At 46.7% G+C, this 14,240-nt stretch overlaps 1 protein-coding gene across 3 annotated transcripts in view; it reads left to right on the top strand.

The window, feature by feature from the left end:
* LOC147081242 (NACHT, LRR and PYD domains-containing protein 3-like) overlaps positions 1 to 14,240 on the top strand; it is a 74,345-nt gene that overhangs the window by 2,412 nt on the left and 57,693 nt on the right. For all 3 annotated transcript variants that reach the window (XM_085980857.1, XM_085980855.1, XM_085980858.1), the window contains exon 2: positions 5,431 to 5,597. The gene's annotated coding sequence lies outside the window, so the exon portion shown is untranslated. The remainder of the gene's footprint in view (positions 1 to 5,430; positions 5,598 to 14,240) is intronic.

The raw sequence follows: 14,240 nt of genomic DNA, 5'->3' as shown, positions 1-14,240 counted from the left end.
AGTACAAAGAGGGGATTGAGTGACCATCTAGAGGGACACTGCAGTCACAGGTGGAGGGAGCCCCTGAGTACTGGAACTGCCCAATAGATACCTGGTATTGGGGGCTGTAAGGTGGATAGAGACAGTGACTGAGGATCACAGTCACAGGTGGAGGAAGCCCCTGAGCACTGGAACTGTCCAATAGATACCTGGTATTGGGGACTGTAAGGTGGAGAGAGACAGTGACTCAGGATCACAGTCACAGGTGGAGGGAGCCCCTGAGTACTGGAACTGTCCAATAGATACCTGGTATTGGGGACTGTAAGGTGGAGAGAGACAGTGACTCAGAGGATCACAGTCACAGGTGGAGGGAGCCCCTGAGTACTGGAACTGTCCAATAGATACCTGGTATTGGGGACTGTAAGGTGGAGAGAGACAGTGACTGAGGATCACAGTCACAGGTGGAGGGAGCCCCTGAGTACTGGAACTGTCCAATAGATACCTGGTATTGGGGGCTGTAAGGTGGAGAGAGACAGTGACTCAGGATCACAGTCACAGGTGGAGGGAGCCCCTGAGTACTGGAACTGTCCAATAGATACCTGGTATTGGGGGCTGTAAGGTGGAGAGAGACAGTGACTCAGAGGATCGCAGTCACAGGTGGAGGGAGCCCCTGAGTACTGGAACTGTCCAATAGATACCTGGTATTGGGGGCTGTAAGGTGGAGAGAGACAGTGACTGAGGATCACAGTCACAGGTGGAGGGAGCCCCTGAGTACTGGAACTGTCCAATAGATACCTGGTATTGGAGACTGTAAGGTGGAGAGAGACAGTGACTGAGGATCACAGTCACAGGTGGAGGGAGCCCCTGAGTACTGGAACTGTCCAATAGATACCTGGTATTGGGGGCTGTAAGGTGGAGAGAGACAGTGAATCAGGATCACAGTCACAGGTGGAGGGAGCCCCTGAGTACTGGAACTGTCCAATAGATACCTGGTATTGGGGACTGTAAGGTGGAGAGAGACAGTGACTCCGGACCATATTCTTGAGCAAACAGTGTGGCCCCAGAGAGCAGGAGGCCACCCAGCGGGGTGAGAGTGAGAGGCAGGTGGGGCACAGGAATAGGAGAGCGGGACTGGTGTCAGATTGTATAGTCGGGGGAATAAACAACCTCTTCTGTAGCCCTGAGCAGGTCCTGAATGGTTAGTTACCTCCCTGGTGCCGGTGGGAAGAACATCCTTGACCGGTGGGACCACCTCTGGGCAGGAAAGGAGAGCAGAAAATAGCCACGGTCGGAGCCAGTAACACGGATAGAAATACGTTTATAGAGGGACTATTGAGACTGAGGCACTAAACTAAGAAACCAGGCCTCAAGCTGTTGATCTCCGGATTGTTTTGCACTGGGCTGCTTAAGGCGGGTAATATGAGGCTGGTCAATGTGTGGCTGAGGGCTGGAGCAGGAGGGAAGTGTTCACGTTCTTGGGACACTAGAGTGCGTTCAGTTGGAAGGGAAGTGACGGCTGTGATCTGTCCCGACCAACATTAATGGTTTTACAGAAAAGGTGAATGGAGCAGTGGGAGGGTATCAGGGGATGTGACTGGAGAGTGGGAAATATCCGGATCGGAGACTAGAGAGAGGAATTAATAAAAATGCTGGAGTTGAAACAGAAGATTTAAGAAATAGTGAAAAAGGTATTAGCAAGAAAAAGGAAAGAGGATTTGAAATAGTGAGAGATAAAGTTGTGTTTATAAAAAGAACCGGGGACAAGTCAACATTCCCAGTGTTGGAGCGAGTATTGAGTTGTGTGTGAGTGAACAAATCATTCCAAACATTCAGAAACATGGGATGTGATCTAGTATCTATAGAAGAAACGGGGACAAGTCAACATTCCCAGTGTTGGAGCGAGTATTGAGTTGTGTGTGAGTGAACAAATCATTCCAAATATTCAGAAACATGAGATGTGATCCAGTATCTATAGAAGAAACGGGGACAAGTCAACATTCCCAGTGTTGGAGCGAGCATTGAGTTGTGTGTGAGTGAACAAATCATTCCAAACATTCAGAAACATGAGATGTGATCTAGTATCTATAGAAGAAACGGGGACAAGTCAACATTCCCAGTGTTGGAGCTAGTATTGAGTTGTGTGTGAGTGTCCAAATCATTCCAAACATTCAGAAACATGAGATGTGATCTAGTATCTATAGAAGAAACGGGGACAAGTCAACATTCCCAGTGTTGGAGCTAGTATTGAGTTGTGTGAGTGAACAAATCATTCCAAACATTCAGAAACATGAGATGTGATCTAGTATCTATAGAAGAAACGGGGACAAGTCAACATTCCCAGTGTTGGAGCGAGTATTGAGTTGTGTGTGAGTGAACAAATCATTCCAAACATTCAGAAACATGAGATGTGATCTAGTATCTATAAGACACGGCCTTGGTTTTCACAGGACTCGGAGGGAAATGTTCCTGGTGATAACATTTTGAGGGAAGAGCAACAAAATTGTGGACACCAGTATTAATAAAGCATTCTATGACAACGCAGCAACAACAAGAACAAACTGGTGTTTATATAGCGCCTTTAATGTTGAAAAACCTCTCGCGGTGCTTCGCAGGAGTGTGACCAATCAGAATTTGACACCGAGTCACATAAGGAGATATTGGGGCAGGTAAAGTTTAAGGAACGCCTGAAAGGAGGAGAGCGAGGCGGAGAGGTTTAGAAGGTAAGGGTGTTCCAGGGAGCAATGCTAAGATGGAATCCATATGTACACAGTGCAGCAACAGGAAGGGAGATAGCACAATTCTCTGGGTTTTACAGGTCAGCGAGCAGTGGAGGTGAGAGGTGGGACTGGGGAAACTAGTTCTGACGGATGCAATTTGGGGCGATACAAAATATTTCCTTAACTTTCTAAAAATGATGGTGGAAGTGAAGTTTTGATGTACTAGATGAGGATGTGGGCCCACAGTTAGACATCACTGGAGAGAAGGATTTGGATCTGAGTAAAATAGCCGAGGTGGAGAAGTCACTGGGCTCCGAGATAATACACCCCAGACTGTTAGAGGAAGTCAGAGAGGAGGGACTGAGCACAGCATTTCAACCCAGGTTTAATATCAGACTGTTAGAGGAAGTCAGAGAGGTGATAGGAGGGACTGAGCACAGCATTTCAACCCAGGTTTAATATCAGATTGTTAGAGGAAGTCAGAGAGGTGATAGGAGGGACTGAGCACAGCATTTCAACCCAGGTTTAATATCAGACTGTTAGAGGGAGTCAGAGCGGTGATAGGAGGGACTGAGCACAGCATTTCAACCCAGGTTTAATATCAGACTGTTAGAGGAAGTCAGAGAGGTGATAGGAGGGACTGAGCACAGCATTTCAACCCAGGTTTAATATCAGACTGTTAGAGGAAGTCAGAGCGGAGATAGGAGGGACTGAGCACAGCATTTCAACCCAGGTTTAATATCAAAAATATACAGGTGGACTGAAGGAGCCCAAGTGATGTTTCTGTTCTAATGTGGAGAGAGGATTAACCTGGTAACCAGAGACCATTGTGTAGAAACCCCACCAAATCTGTTAATCCAGGTTGAATTAGCGAGCATTTAGCGAGAAAGAGGATAATGAGGGGAGGCTGGAACGGATTAGCTGCAGAAAAGTCGTATATGACAATTTTACGAACAATGACGGACAGGTAAAGACCCTTTGGTCCATCCAGACTTTCCCAGGCAATTGCGATACTTTGTCATACTTTGTTCTAGTTATCCCAAACCAAACCATGGGTGAGGTGAAAAAAAACAGGTAAAAACACAGGTCAACTTGGGGGATTTAAATAGGGGAAATTCCTCTCCGACCCATCTAGGCGATTGAAAGTAGTCCAGCAGATCAATCTTGCACTGAATTCCCGGAAGTGTCTTCCTGTTGTAAGCGGTGATGTCCGCACCAAACAGGAACCGGTCCAGTTCTCACCTGAAGGAATTCACCGAGTCAGTGTCCACCGCCAGAGAAGGTATCCTGTTCCAGAGGTCGACTATTCTCTGGGAAAAGAACCACCTCCTGACATCTAACTTAAATTTGGCCTTTCACAACTTAAAATGGTGACCCCTGGCCCTCCGTAAGCTATGTCATTGGAACAAAGTGTCAAATGGAACACAATTGATTCCCTTCATCATCTTATAAACCTCAATCAGTTCACCGCTTAGTCTTTGCTTCTCTAAAGTGTAGAGTCCACATTCTTAGCCTATCTTGATAACTAAATTGCTTTATACTGGGAATTAGTGTAATGTCCCTCCTCTGCATCAGTTTCAAAGCCTCAATATCACCCACCTTATGTGGGGACCATAACTGGACACAGTATTCCAAGTGAAGCCTTTACCAAAGTCTTGTACTGGGACAGAATAGGTCGTCTTATACCCTACTGTCCTATGAATGCACCCCAATATCCCCTTTGTTCTAGCTATCACTTCACGGCATTGCTCCTGTACCTTTAGAGATGTATCCACCAGAATACCCGGATCTTCCTTTCTCCCCCTTATTTAATGCCATGAAGGGTGTATGAATGTTGAGCACTCGCACTGCCCACAGGCATAACACGGCACTTATCCAAGCTAAACACCATTTGCCAGTCATGTGCCCAATCTCCCAACACATTAAGATGTAGTTTTGTGGAGCCGTGACTATACAGGTTGATGGAATGTTGTACATGTGGTGTATGTGGGTTATCAGAAGGTGTTTGATAATGTGGCTCACCAGAAGGTGTTTGATAATGTGGCTCACCGGAAGGTGTTTGATAATGTGGCTCACCAGAAGGTGTTTGATAATGTGGCTCACCAGAAGGTGTTTGATAATGTGGCTCACCAGAAGGTGTTTGATAATGTGGCTCACAGGAAGGTGTTTGATAATGTGGCTCACCAGAAGGTGTTTGATAATGTGGCTCACCAGAAGGTGTTTGATAATGTGGCTCACCAGAAGGTGTTTGATAATGTGGCTCACCAGAAGGTGTTTGATAATGTGGCTCACAGGAAGGTGTTTGATAATGTGGCTCACCAGAAGGTGTTTGATAATGTGGCTCACCAGAAGGTGTTTGATAATGTGGCTCACCAGAAGGTGTTTGATAATGTGGCTCACCAGAAGGTGTTTGATAATGTGGCTCACCAGAAGGTGTTTGATAATGTGGCTCACCAGAAGGTGTTTGATAATGTGGCTCACCGGAAGGTGTTTGATAATGTGGCTCACCAGAAGGTGTTTGATAATGTGGCTCACCAGAAGGTGTTTGATAATGTGGCTCACCAGAAGGTGTTTGATAATGTGGCTCACAGGAAGGTGTTTGATAATGTGGCTCACCAGAAGGTGTTTGATAATGTGGCTCACAGGAAGCTGTCGCCGTTTGGTATACGATGACATGTAGCCACCTGGGTAGAAAGTGGATAATGTGTTTAGTTTTCTCCATTTGTGTTCACAGATCCGAACTCTACAATCACTGAGTTCTTGACAAAGTGTGACGATTACCAGCTGTTCCGGTTCACGAAATTCTACCGGGACAGACTGGAACAGGCGATTGAAGGAGGGGTGGACGGAGTCAGCTTGTTGTTAACATACGAGAGGCATTTCAGTGGACAAGAACATCGGGTAAGTGGGAGGGACACAGAATGAGTCTGGATTATCCAAACATCACAGAACTGACAGGATATCAGATCTTAGAATCACAGAATGTTACCGAAGAGAAATTGTCAAATAGGAACTAAATAGATAAAACTGAAAATATTGTGAATCTGAAACAATGATATGAAGAGGTGAAAATACCCAGCGGATCGGTCAGTATCTGTACAAAGGACCGGGGAACGGTTCGGGTATAACTCTTTGTGGACTGAAAACAAAGGGAACAGTTTAAGTGGGACTGGGAAAAGGAGAGGCCAGAGGCAACAGACAGGAATTACAGGGAACGTCGTGAGTTTACTGACCTGGAAACTAATTAAAGTAAATGAAGGAAATGAGACATGACAAAAATCATCTGTGGAGTAAATGAGAGGCTTTTCAAGAACAAAAACACAATGGTTAAAATGTCTGAGACACGAACAGGAAAACTAACCCCCCAAAGAATGAGGATTGAAAACCCGACGCTGTGCAGGTTTTTCCTCCCCCTGCATCACTGGGAGTCAATTCCAACTTTGACAGAGACTCAATACTGGCGGTAGAACCTGTCGAGGAGCGTCACTCCCCGGGACAGCACTTCAGGAAATTACAGCAAGCAGCCTGTACTGTTCTGTCAGTTACCTGTAATGGAACAGAACTAAATGGAAATGATAATCGGGCAGGGTGTATAATGGACGGTCGACCTGCTACCAACTTTCCCAGTCGATAATCTAGGACATTTACTCTCATCCCAACCTCCTGCTCACTGCCCATTACTGTTAATATCCCACCTAGTCTAATCCCAACCTCCTGCTCACTGCCCATTACTGTTAATATCCCACCTAGTCTAATCCCAACCTCCTGCTCACTGCCCATTACTGTTAATATCCCACCTAGTCTAATCCCAACCTCCTGCTCACTGCCCAGTACTGTTAATATCCCACCTAGTCTAATCCCAACCTCCTGCTCACTGCCCATTACTGTTAATATCCCCCCTAGTCTAATCCCAACCTCCTGCTCACTGCCCATTACTGTTAATATCCCACCTAGTCTAATCCCACCTCCTGCTCACTGCCCATTACTGTTAATATCCCACCTAGTCTAATCCCAACCTCCTGCTCACTGTCCATTACTGTTAATATCCCACCTAGTCTAATCCCAACCTCCTGCTCATTGCCCATTACTGTTAATATCCCACCTAGTCTAATCCCAACCTCCTGCTCACTGCCCATTACCGTTAATATCCCACCTAGTCTAATCCCACCTCCTGCTCACTGCCCATTACTGTTAATATCTCACCTAGTCTAATCCCAACCTCCTGCTCACTACCCATTACTGTTAATATCTCACCTAGTCTAATCCCACCTCCTGCTCACTGCCCATTACCGTTAATATCCCACCTAGTCTAATCCCACCTCCTGCTCACTGCCCATTACTGTTAATATCTCACCTAGTCTAATCCCACCTCCTGCTCACTGCCCATTACCGTTAATATCCCACCTAGTCTAATCCCAACCTCCTGCTCACTACCCATTACTGTTAATATCCCACCTAGTCTAATCCCAACCTCCTGCTCACTGCCCATTACTGTTAATATCCCACCTAGTCTAATCCCAACCTCCTGCTCACTACCCATTACTGTTAATATCCCACCTAGTCTAATCCCAACCTCCTGCTCACTGCCCATTACTGTTAATATCCCACCTAGTCTAATCCCAACCTCCTGCTCACTGCCCATTACTGTTAATATCCCACCTAGTCTAATCCCAACCTCCTGCTCACTGCCCATTACTGTTAATATCCCACCTAGTCTAATCCCAACCTCCTGCTCACTGCCCATTACTGTTAATATCCCACCTAGTCTAATCCCAACCTCCTGCTCACTGCCCATTACTGTTAATATCCCACCTAGTCTAATCCCAACCTCCTGCTCACTGCCCATTACTGTTAATATCCCACCTAGTCTAATCCCAACCTCCTGCTCACTGTCCATTACTGTTAATATCCCACCTAGTCTAATCCCAACCTCCTGCTCACTACCCATTACTGTTAATATCCCACCTAGTCTAATCCCAACCTCCTGCTCACTGCCCATTACTGTTAATATCCCACCTAGTCTAATCCCAACCTCCTGCTCACTGTCCATTACTGTTAATATCACACCTAGTCTAATCCCACCTCCTGCTCACTGCCCATTACTGTTAATATCCCACCTAGTCTAATCCCAACCTCCTGCTCACTGCCCATTACTGTTAATATCCCACCTAGTCTAATCCCACCTCCTGCTCACTACCCATTACTGTTAATATCCCACCTAGTCTAATCCCAACCTCCTGCTCACTGCCCATTACAGTTAATATCCCACCCAGTCTAATCCCAACCTCCTGCTCACTGCCCATTACTGTTAATATCCCACCTAGTCTAATCCCACCTCCTGCTCACTACCCATTACTGTTAATATCCCACCTAGTCTAATCCCACCTCCTGCTCACTGTCCATTACTGTTAATATCCCACCTAGTCTAATCCCAACCTCCTGCTCACTGCCCATTACTGTTAATATCCCACCTAGTCTAATCCCAACCTCCTGCTCACTGCCCATTACTGTTAATATCCCACCTAGTCTAATCCCAACCTCCTGCTCACTGCCCATTACTGTTAATATCCCACCTAGTCTAATCCCAACCTCCTGCTCACTACCCATTACTGTTAATATCCCACCTAGTCTAATCCCAACCTCCTGCTCACTGCCCATTACTGTTAATATCCCACCGAGTCTAATCCCAACCTCCTGCTCACTGCCCATTACTGTTAATATCCCACCTAGTCTAATCCCAACCTCCTGCTCACTACCCATTACTGTTAATATCCCACCTAGTCTAATCCCAACCTCCTGCTCACTGCCCATTACTGTTAATATCCCACCGAGTCTAATCCCAACCTGCTGCTCACTGCCCATTACTGTTAATATCCCACCTAGTCTAATCCCAACCTCCTGCTCACTACCCATTACTGTTAATATCCCACCTAGTCTAATCCCAACCTCCTGCTCACTGCCCATTACTGTTAATATCTCACCTAGTCTAATCCCAACCTCCTGCTCACTGCCCATTACTGTTAATATCTCACCTAGTCTAATCCCAACCTCCTGCTCACTGCCCATTACTGTTAATATCCCACCTAGTCTAATCCCAACCTCCTGCTCACTGCCCATTACTGTTAATATCCCACCTAGTCTAATCCCAACCTCCTGCTCACTGCCCATTACTGTTAATATCCCACCTAGTCTAATCCCAACCTCCTGCTCACTGCCCATTACTGTTAATATCCCACCTAGTCTAATCCCAACCTCCTGCTCATTACCAATTACTGTTAATATCCCACCTAGTCTAATCCCAACCTCCTGCTCATTACCAATTACTGTTAATATCCCACCTAGTCTAATCCCAACCTCCTGCTCACTGCCCATTACTGTTAATATCCCACCTAGTCTAATCCCAACCTCCTGCTCACTGCCCATTACTGTTAATATCCCACCTAGTCTAATCCCAACCTCCTGCTCACTACCCATTACTGTTAATATCCCACCTAGTCTAATCCCAACCTCCTGCTCACTGCCCATTACTGTTAATATCCCACCTAGTCTAATCCCAACCTCCTGCTCACTGCCCATTACTGTTAATATCCCACCTAGTCTAATCGCAACCTCCTGCTCACTGCCCATTACTGTTAATATCCCACCTAGTCCAATCCCAACCTCCTGCTCACTGCCCATTACTGTTAATATCCCACCTAGTCTAATCCCAACCTCCTGCTCACTGCCCATTACCGTTAATATCCCACCTAGTCTAATCCCAACCTCCTGCTCACTGCCCATTACTGTTAATATCTCACCTAGTCTAATCCCAACCTCCTGCTCACTGCCCATTACTGTTAATATCCCACCTAGTCTAATCCCAACCTCCTGCTCACTACCCATTACTGTTAATATCCCACCTAGTCTAATCCCAACCTCCTGCTCACTGCCCATTACCCTTAATATCCCCCCTGCGGACATCCCCCTTTCAAACAAGTATACCGCTTTGGATACTGTTGAGGGGGATGACTCACCAGGGGAAGGCAGCAGCAGCCAACTTCCTGGCACTGGCGGTGCTCCTGCTGCCCAGGAAGGGGGGAAAAAGAGTGGGAGAGCAATAGTGGTAGGGGATTCTATAGTAAGGGGAACAGATAGGCGTTTCTGTGGCCGTAGACGTGAATCCAGGATGGTTTGTTGCCTCCCTGGTGCCAGGGTCAAGGATGTCACTGAGCGGCTGCAGGGCATTCTGGAGGGGGAGGGTGAACAGCCAGTGGTCATGGTCCACATTGGTACCAACGACATAGGTAAAAAGAGGGATGAGGTCCTGCAGCAAGAATTTAGGGAGCTAGGTGAAGGATTAAAGAGCAGGACCTCAAGGGTTGTAATCTCTGGATTACTCCCGGTGCCACGTGCTAGTAAGTATAGAAATAGGAAGATAGAACAGATGAATGCGTGGCTAAAGGGATGGTGCAGGGGGGAGGGCTTTAGTTTCCTGGATCACTGGGTCTGCTTCTGGGAAAGGTGGGACTTGTACAAGTCGGACGGTTTACACCTGAACCAGAGGGGAACCAATATCCTTGCGGGGAGGTTTGCTAGCACTGCTGGGGGGGGTTTAAACTAACTTGGCAGGGGGATGGGGTACAGAGTGGAGCTATAGTAGGGGGTGATTTACAGCCAAATACAGAGGGAAAAACAAGTCAGCTGGGAAGGCAAAGCAAATATGTGAAGGCAAAAGAGAATATGGCAGGGCTGGAAGGCATTTATTTTAATGCAAGGAGTCTTGCAAATAAGGTGGATGAACTGAAGTTGTTGTTGAACACATGGGAGTACGATATTGTTGCTATCACGGAGACATGGTTGAGGGAGGGTCAGGACTGGCAGCTCAATATTCCGGGGTATAGAATCTTCAGGCGAGACAGAGGGGGGTGTAAAAGGGGAGGGGGTGTTGCAATATTAATTAAGGAGTCAATTACTGCTGTAAGGAGGGATGATATATTAGCGGGTTCCTCTAATGAGGCCATATGGGTAGAACTTAAAAACAAAAAGGGGGCAAGCACTTTGCTGGGAGTGTACTATAGGCCCCCAAACAGTCAGGGGGAGATAGAGGAACAGATATGTAGGCAAATCTCAGAAAAGTGCGAAAATAATAGGGTAATAATAGTGGGGGATTTCAACTTCCCCAATATAAATTGGGATAGTCAGAGTGTGAAAGGCTTAGAGGGTGCAGAATTCTTAAAGTGCATCCAGGAGAGCTTTTTGAGCCAACATGTAGAAAGTCCTACAAGAGAGGGGGCGGTACTGGACCTAATTCTGGGGAATGTAGCCGGGCAAGTGGTGGAAGTGTCAGTAGGAGAGCATTTTGGCGACAGTGACCACAATTCGGTGAGATTTAAGGTGGTCATGGAAAAAGACAAAGACGGCCCGGAAATAAGGGTTCTAAATTGGGGGAAGGCCGATTTTAATATGATAAGGCAGGATCTGGCCAAATTGGACTGGGAGCAGCTACTTATAGGAAAATCCGCATCAAAACAGTGGGAGACTTTCAGAAGGGAAATAGAGAGAGTACAACGCCAACATGTTCCTGTAAAGGTCAAGGGTGGGACCAACAAGCAAAGGGAACCTTGGATGACAAGGGATATACAAAAATGCATTAGAAATAAAAGGGGGGCTTTTGGCAGTTACAAAAGACTAAAGACGGAAGAAGCCCTAGAGGAGTATAAAAAATGCAGGGGCATACTTAAAAAAGAAATTAGGAGGGCGAGGAGGGGCCATGAAATAACACTGGCGAGCAAAATAAAGGAAAATCCTAAGATGTTTTATAAGTATATTAAGGGCAAGAGGATAACCAGGGAAAGGGTAGGGCCCATTAGGGACCAAAGTGGCAATCTGTGTGTAGAGCCAGATGATGTAGGCGGGGTTTTAAATGAATTTTTTGCATCTGTGTTCACTATGGAGAAAGACGATGCAGACATAGAAATCGGGCAAGGGGGCTGTGACATACTTGAACATATTAGCATCGAGAGGGAGGAGGTGCTAGCGGTTTTAGCAGGCCAAAAAGTGGATAAATCCCCAGGCCCAGACGAGATGTATCCCAGGCTGCTGTGGGAGGCAAAGGAGGAGATTGCAGGGGCTCTGACACACATTTTCAGAACCTCTCTGGCCACAGGGGATGTACCAGAGGACTGGAGAACAGCTAACGTAGTACCATTATTCAAGAAGGGTAGCAGGGATAAACCAGGGAATTACAGGCCAGTGAGCCTAACATCTGTGGTAGGGAAATTATTGGAAAAAATTCTGAGGGACAAAATTAGTCTCCACTTGGAGAGGCAAGGATTAATCGGGGATAGTCAGCATGGCTTTGTCAAGGGTAAATCATGTCTGACAAATCTGATTGAATTTTTCGAGGGGGTGACTAGGGGGGTGGATGAGGGAAATGCTGTGGATGTGGTTTACATGGACTTCAGTAAAGCTTTTGACAAAGTCCCGCATAGGAGACTGGTCAAGAAGGTAAGAGCCCATGGGATCCAGGGTGCCTTGGCGCGTTGGATCCTAAACTGGCTGAGTGGCAGGAGGCAGAGGGTGATGGTCGAAGGTTGCTTTTGTGACTGGAAGCCTGTGTCCAGTGGGGTACCTCGGGGATCGGTGCTGGGTCCCTTGTTGTTTGTGATCTACATAAATGATTTGGATGAGAATGTAAAAGGTATGATCAGTAAGTTCGCAGATGACACGAAAATTGGTGGGGTGGTAAATTGTGAGGAGGAAAGCCTCAGGCTACAGGACGATATAAACGGGTTGGTCAGATGGGCGGAAAAGTGGCAAATGGAATTTAACCCTGAAAAGTGCGAGGTGATGCATTTTGGACGGACAAATAAGGCAAGGGAATACACAATGAGTGGTAGGACCCTAGGAAGTACAGAGTGTCAGAGGGACCTTGGTGTACATGTACATAGATCCCTGAAGGCAGCGGAACAGGTAGATAAGGTGGTTAAAAAGGCATATGGGATACTTGCCTTCATTAGCCGAGGCATAGAATATAAGAGCAGGGAGGTTATGATGGAACTGTACAAAACGCTGGTGAGGCCACAGCTGGAGTACTGTGTGCAGTTCTGGTCGCCTCACTATAGGAAGGATGTGATTGCTTTGGAGAGGGTGCAGAGAAGATTCACCAGGATGTTACCTGGGATGGAGCGCCTCAGCTATGAAGAGAGGCTGGACAGGCTGGGGTTGTTTTCCTTAGAGCAAAGAAGGCTGAGGGGGGACCTGATTGAGGTGTACAAAATGATGAGGGGCATAGATAGGGTAGACAAAGAGGAACTTTTCCCCTTAGTAGGGGGGTCAATAACAAGGGGGCATAGATTCAGGGTAAGGGGCAGGAGATTTAGAGGGGATTTGAGGAGGAACTTTTTCACCCAGAGGGTGGTTGGAATGTGGAACTCAATGCCTGAAAGGGTGGTGGAGGCAGGAACCCTCACAACATTCAAGAAGCATTTGGATGAGCACTTGAAATGCCATTGCATACAAGGCTATGGACCAAATGCTGGAAAATGGGATTAGACTGGACAGGGATGGATGGGCGGCGCAGACACGATGGGCCGAAGGGCCTCTTTCTGTGCTGTAAAACTCTATGACTCTATGACTCTAATCCCAACCTCCTGCTCACTGCCCATTACTGTTAATATCCCACCTAGTCTAATCCCAACCTCCTGCTCACTGCCCATTACTGTTAATATCCCACCTAGTCTAATCCCAACCTCCTGCTCACTGCCCATTACTCTTAATATCCCACCTAGTCTAATCCCAACCTCCGGCTCACTGCCCATTACTGTTAATGTCCCACCAAGTCTAATCCCAACCTCCTGCTCACTGCCCGTTACTGTTAATATCCCACCTAGTCTAATCCCAACCTCCTGCTCACTGCCCATTACCGTTAGTATCCCACCTAGTCTAATCCCAACCTCCTGCTCACTACCCATTACCGTTAATATCCCACCTAGTCTAATCCCAACCTCCTGCTCACTGCCCATTACTGTTAATATCCCACCTAGTCTAATCCCAACCTCCTGCTCACTGCCCATTACTGTTAATATCCCACCTAGTCTAATCCCAACCTCCTGCTCATTACCAATTACTGTTAATATCCCACCTAGTCTAATCCCAACCTCCTGCTCACTACCCATTACTGTTAATAACCCACCTAGTCTAATCCCAACCTCCTGCTCACTGCCCATTACTGTTAATATCTCACCTAGTCTAATCCCAACCTCCTGCTCACTGCCCATTACTGTTAATATCCCACCTAGTCTAATCCCAACCTCCTGCTCATTACCAATTACTGTTAATATCCCACCTAGTCTAATCCCAACCTCCTGCTCACTGCCCATTACTGTTAATATCCCACCTAGTCTAATCCCAACCTCCTGCTCACTGCCCATTACTGTTAATATCCCACCGAGTCTAATCCCAACCTCCTGTTCATTACCAATTACTGTTAATATCCCACCTAGTCTAATCCCAACCTCCTGCTCACTGCCCATTACTGTTAATATCCCACCTAGACTAATCCCA

Source organism: Somniosus microcephalus, unplaced genomic scaffold, assembly GCF_052327205.1.
Source record: "Somniosus microcephalus isolate GS21.2 unplaced genomic scaffold, FLI_Smic_1.0 scaffold627, whole genome shotgun sequence".
In the NCBI taxonomy this organism is placed as follows: Eukaryota; Metazoa; Chordata; class Chondrichthyes; order Squaliformes; family Somniosidae; genus Somniosus; species Somniosus microcephalus.
This window is presented reverse-complemented; position numbering and strand designations above follow the sequence as displayed.